The following is a 5,508-nucleotide window of genomic DNA, read 5'->3' as shown; positions in this document are numbered from 1 at the left end:
AATTCATTTTTATTTATTTATTTAATTTAAAAATTAAATTTAATGGAGTCACACTGATCAATATGAGCACATAGGCTTCAGATGAACATCTCTACAGAATTTTAACTGATGATTGTGTTATGTGCCCATCACCCAAAGTCAAATCATTTTCTGTCACCATATATTTGTCCCCTTTTAATCTCCCCGCTCCTCCCCCTGGTAATCACCTATGTATGAAATCATATAGTTATTACCTTTTTCTGATTTACTTATTTTACTTCATATGATGTTCTTAAGGTCCAAATATATTTTAGAACACTGACCATAATGCTAGGAAGCATTACAAATAAAGTGAACCTGATATATGCTGGATACATACGACCCTTCGCTGTTAGTATTTATATGCATTGCAATCCCAGAAGCAACGTCCATACACAACCAGCTGTTACAGTAACTGAGTCTTAGTTCATTACTCTAATTAATTTAAGCTTATTATCAGTGCTTCCATCTTCTTGCAAATGCAAAGTTAAAGAAGATATAGAATCAGTGAACTTTCTGAGCTTAATTAGAAGGAAAAGAGCCTCTAAACATTTCTAACATTGTAAAATTCTTTGATCTCTAACAATATCATGCAATCTCCAAACACACATTTAAAATAAAATCTTGATGGTATAAGAAATAAGCTCATAATAAAAATTATTGTTGAAATTATCCAGCTGCTCTTTTATTTATAATAAATTACTATTATACCATACACATATTGCTTTTATTCAAATATTATTAAAATATAAAAACCACAATTCCATATCCCCATTGAGAATAAAAATGCCAAGAAGTTTCTTGCAATAAGAAAGAAACTAATTCTAATGTTAAAAATATAAATATTTTATACATGTAGCTCAATCACCTTAAAGACAGAAATAATGTGGCTGAGACAGTTGCATCAGGTACTACTTCAGAGTAAACATCTTGTTTCATAACATGAATAATAATCCATACATTTAACAGGAATTAGTAAAAGACTACAAAACTAAGTCGACATTGTGCATTTTGAATTTGTGAGAATTATGCTTTGACCTTCATTTCCAATTTGTAATCATGTAAAGTAAAAACCTCTGACATTCAATTTAAACTTGTGTTTGAAAATAAAAATAAGACTATTGTATAGTTCTGGAAGATTGTTTTTTACCATCTTAAGTAGAAAATCATTTTCTAAGCCAAAATGAAATAAATTAAAGAAATCCTCTTTAATTCAGGTAGGTTCACCCCAAAGTTGTGACTACTAAACAGCCATGCTTACCAAGGTTTCCTTCCAGGGACTTGTATTAAAGATAGGCTCTAGATCTGCCAAATGTTTGACAAGGATGCTTTTCCATGCCCGGTCAGTTTTCTGAAGTACTGGAAAGCTTTTGGCCAGCTTTTGGGACATTTATTCCATCTGGCAGCTAAACTCCAAGTTTGTATATAAGACAGACACCAGCGTCTGTTTCTGATACCTGTTCTCCTTGCTCACTTCATGGCAATCGCTTGACTTCACTCTAATTTATTGTTTTGGAAATACTAATAACTATCCTGGCATTTCTGAAATTGTGTTCTGCAAACCGCTTAAATAAGAATGACCTGGGATATTGTTAAAAAGTCAGATTCCTGAACTCCATCACATCTCTATCACATCAGAATGTAAGGTATGGAGGTCAAACGGATTGTATTTTTATACTTTTTATTCAATACATATGCAACAAACTTTGAAACTGAGTAAACTAAACTAATATATAGGATGTGAGAAGAAGAGGGATAGTCTGATCAAAGTTCTAAATCCTTTTTCCTTCTGGGAATAAAGAAATAACTGCTCTCTTCTTAGACCATCACATTGGCATAGGCAGGAGACAAGAGAAAGCTTACGTAGGGACTCCAGTACTCCTGATGGGACTTCTATCTTATTTTTCTTGATCATAGTTACCAGTACCTGACAAACAATATGTGTTTTACTTCTTTACTTTTGTCTTTATCAACCTTGCTAGAATTTAGTGCCCAGGCAGAGGGAACAGTTTATCAATAAGTATTTTATAAATGAACAAATAAATCAAGTGTCTGTGTGTAACATTGTTCCTTATATAGCTAGGAAATTACAATGAATTTATGATGAATTCTATAGCCCCCTGACTACAAAGGCAACTTCAGTTTCTCAATAACTGAGGGAATAAATTTCAGCTTTCTAGAAACAGTGAAAACAAAATTTTTGTAGTCCCCAATATTGTAAAGTTGTCCCCACCACCTCACACCCTCAGTGTAACAATCTGATAAATTATCATTCAACTTTCAATCATCTCTTCTGTGAAAAATTCTTTGTGCTTTAGACATCATTCAGAAAATTTCAGCAGTCATTTATAATAAAAATTTCTTAACTAAAATATAAAGTAATGATTATTTCAATATGGTAAACTAAAAATTATATTCATATTGTTAATGTTTTATCACTAGTTTTGAAATAAAGATCCCATCACTGAGGCCCATTGATTTTTGTTTAATGACCTCTATCTCTGTGAAGGGCAAGTACAGGCAACTGATGATGGCAAGAGTTGTTCACTTGAACATTTTGTCTTGACTGAAGGTTTTGCCCACATGCTAGAAGGTCTCCTCCCAGGAAAAGTACTCTGGAATCAGTGTCTGCATTTCCTTGCTACGGGGGTTCAGTCTCTGTCATGTATGGGGCCATGTGTAAGACTCCTAGCTTGAATGCTAATCTTCACTCAACAGAAAGGCAAGTGCCTGGTCTCAGAAGACCTGGACCCTTAAAATGGAGCTGTTATTGTTGGTTCTATAAAGGATGACATGAGCAAAGACATTCTTCCTCAGCTTGTCCAATCATTAGAATATTCCAGGGATGAGGGTACAATTCATGAAGATCTGGGTATGCTCTTTAAGGAAAAAGGACTTCAGGGAAGTACCACAGGGACTAGATATCTTCATCAAAGTACTCCCCAAAATATGGCAGCATCACAGAAAATGTGTCCCTATTGGAGCATTTATGCTGAAAGTTGCCCAGCACAAAGGTCCTCTTGGGCAGGTGAGCAAGGTGTCTTTGGCATTAGGTTCAGCAGCCATAACCTGCTCGCATTCACACACCTGCTCCTCTGGAATGGGGACAGCTATCTCTTCTTTCTTCTCTTTCTGCTTAGTTTGGGGCTTCTGATTCTCCCACAAACTTGGCTTCTCCTGTGATGTCTATCTTTCCATGTGGTGTCCTCTTTGGTTTGGCTGTGTATAAGATATTTAAAAATAAAACTGGGTCATCTTTCCACCGAGTTTCACCTTCCCAAAGATAGGCGGGAAGTGGTGCTGCTTAATACAGGTGTGGAACCAGCAACTGGTATTGGTATTGGTCGGACCTGACAAAAAAAAAGCTCCAGGACTTGGTTATAGAGCCACAACAGGTTCCAAATTACTATGATATCTGCCAGAGTCACACATTTGTCCACCAGGAAATTCTTTATCTTCAAGTGAGCCTCCAGCAGCCCCAATTCAGCTCAACTCCTCCTCTGCATTCTCTGTGGCCAGCTTGTTGGGGTGCATGATGCCCAAGATGAGAGGCACCCAGGTACTGGCAGGGGGCATTATGCCACTATCAACAATGGTCACCCATTCATCTCATGGGATACTTCTCAGCACTCCTCATTGCTCACCCAATAAGCAAAAGCATTGCCATCAAATGCACAGAATCCAAGGTCACCTTAAAATTCTGGAAACTTGCCGGCAGGAAATTTATGGGGAAATCCAGGCACGAGGTTGGTTTGGTCAAAGTGAAAGTAGGTGGAGCAGGAGCTGGACAATCTGAGCACCATTGTACTGAGCAGCAATGAGGTCTTTAAAGGCCCTCTAGATTTCAGGACATGTACACAATGTCCCAGCTGCCATGTGATATCAGAGAAAAGGGTCACTGATTTTTCTTTAACAGCTTTAGCATTTATCTCTACATCTTCACTCCGACTATTAGTGTTATTCTCTAGCTGCCTCATGACAGTACTGCTGTAAATGATTCCTAATTGATCACCCTTCTAACCCATCTTCAATCCTGTCTTATATGTGGCCAGAATGCTCTTTGTAAGATGCATAACTATTGTAAATGATTCTTACTTAATCGCTTTTCTAGCGCATCTTCTATCCTGTCTTATGTGTGGCCAGAATGTTCTAAAACCCATATCTACATGCCTACTGCTTAAAATACTCCCTTGTTTCTGTATCACATATTAAATAAAATCCATAACCATTTTCATTGGTATGGATGATTTCCATTATCTTGCTGTTAACTATTACTGAAAATAATTGCTGACAGATTTTCTGCCTTTACCTTCTCCACCACACAATTTATTTACAGTTTCCCAAGTAATAATAGTTTCCTGTCTCGTACATTGGCATATATTCTTCTCTCATTTCGAAAAGCTCTTCTACTTATTTAATGACCTGAAAAACAATTACTCAAATTTAACTCCAGTATATTGTTTATACAAAATGCCTCTAATTTTCTAGTTTGGGTTGTTTATTATCTCTTTGTGTCCCCATTATATGTTTTACATAATCTTGTCATTGGTACTCTTAACACTGTTCTGAAAGTATTTCTTTTTTAAAAAACAAGTCAATCATTTCAAGCTTTACTACTGTTAAATCCTAAAAAAAATTTTAAACAAACTTGTTTTTAATCACTTGACTCCCTATTCCCTAATTCATAGGAAATTAGATAATTGAACAAGTACAAGGTTACTTATTCAATAGATTCAACATAAAACTCACATGAATTAAGTGATCATATTCTGTTTTTCAACAATTTAAATTGAAAAATGTGGAGGCATTTTTAGTAGGAGAAAGATCCATTAAGGAAACTCTGAGGTAGTTTATGACAGGTAAGAGAGGGCTAGGTTCATACATGTTCATGGCATGCCAAAGTTAAGAAGAAACAACAGTTACAAGTAAACAAAACTTATAAGGCAAATTAATTATCTATGCACACTGGAAAATAAGACAAAGTAAACTTGTAGCAAATGGGGGAAATAACAAAAGTTTAGAAGTTTCTGAATCAAATTATTGCAGAGCACATAATCATTAATGATTCTGTCCAACCTTCTACCATTAATATTCTCAGGAATGCCTTAGATCCCCTCAAAACTTAGGTTTCTAAATTTTCTCAATGGTCTGCAATATTATGATTTTTTAACTGCTTATGGTCTAATTAGGCATTTTTTTTCCTTGGGTGAATAGTTACTCTTAAAACATGGTCTTTATTACTAGAAGTAATTTGAATGATTCTCTTTTTTTAAACCATCAGAGTTTAAACAAATACAACATCTTTTCTCACTGTAATGTCAATTTCACACAAGCTGGTATACTTTCATTTTTCTTATTATCTCTCTGATATATAGTAAGCACTTTTTCTTCCTCCAGTGCTACATACCATTAACATACTGCAATCTGTCCCTAAAATTATTGCTTACCCTAGAAGTTGCTAATTTAATGTAACAGAATTAGTTTACAATC

General features: G+C 35.3%; 1 pseudogene; it reads right to left on the bottom strand.

Moving 5' to 3' along the window:
- Window positions 1-2,562: 2,562 nt before the first annotated feature.
- Window positions 2,563-3,894, bottom strand: LOC136309086 (elongation factor 1-gamma-like; annotated as a pseudogene).
- Between the last annotated feature and the right edge of the window lie 1,614 nt (window positions 3,895-5,508).

This window comes from Saccopteryx bilineata, chromosome 6 (genome assembly GCF_036850765.1).
Source record: "Saccopteryx bilineata isolate mSacBil1 chromosome 6, mSacBil1_pri_phased_curated, whole genome shotgun sequence".
Lineage (NCBI taxonomy): Eukaryota > Metazoa > Chordata > Mammalia > Chiroptera > Emballonuridae > Saccopteryx > Saccopteryx bilineata.
The sequence above is the reverse complement of the archived record's forward strand: the minus strand, read 5'-3'. Positions and strand labels throughout refer to the sequence as shown.